The following is a 312-nucleotide window of genomic DNA, read 5'->3' on the forward strand; positions in this document are numbered from 1 at the left end:
AGGGTTGGAGACCCAGACAAGATAAGAATTTATGCTGACCAAAATGAGTTTCTCAATTACAATTCAAATCCAAGACGTTGGGACCATCATGATATACGGAAACTAACTAGAAATGTTGTATATTCTGAAGTTATCATCATCCCCTCCCTGTATATACATCTTATTTATTAAGATTAAATTGTACATGTTCAGTAGATGAATATTGTAATATTTACTTGTTATTTGGAGATTTGCAGATTAATTATTTAAAACAAACAGTTTAAAAGATGAGTTTCAATAAGTACACATTCTATTTCCATTTTATTTTCAAAT

Source organism: Octopus bimaculoides, unplaced genomic scaffold (assembly GCF_001194135.2).
Source record: "Octopus bimaculoides isolate UCB-OBI-ISO-001 unplaced genomic scaffold, ASM119413v2 Scaffold_158926, whole genome shotgun sequence".
Taxonomy (NCBI): domain Eukaryota; kingdom Metazoa; phylum Mollusca; class Cephalopoda; order Octopoda; family Octopodidae; genus Octopus; species Octopus bimaculoides.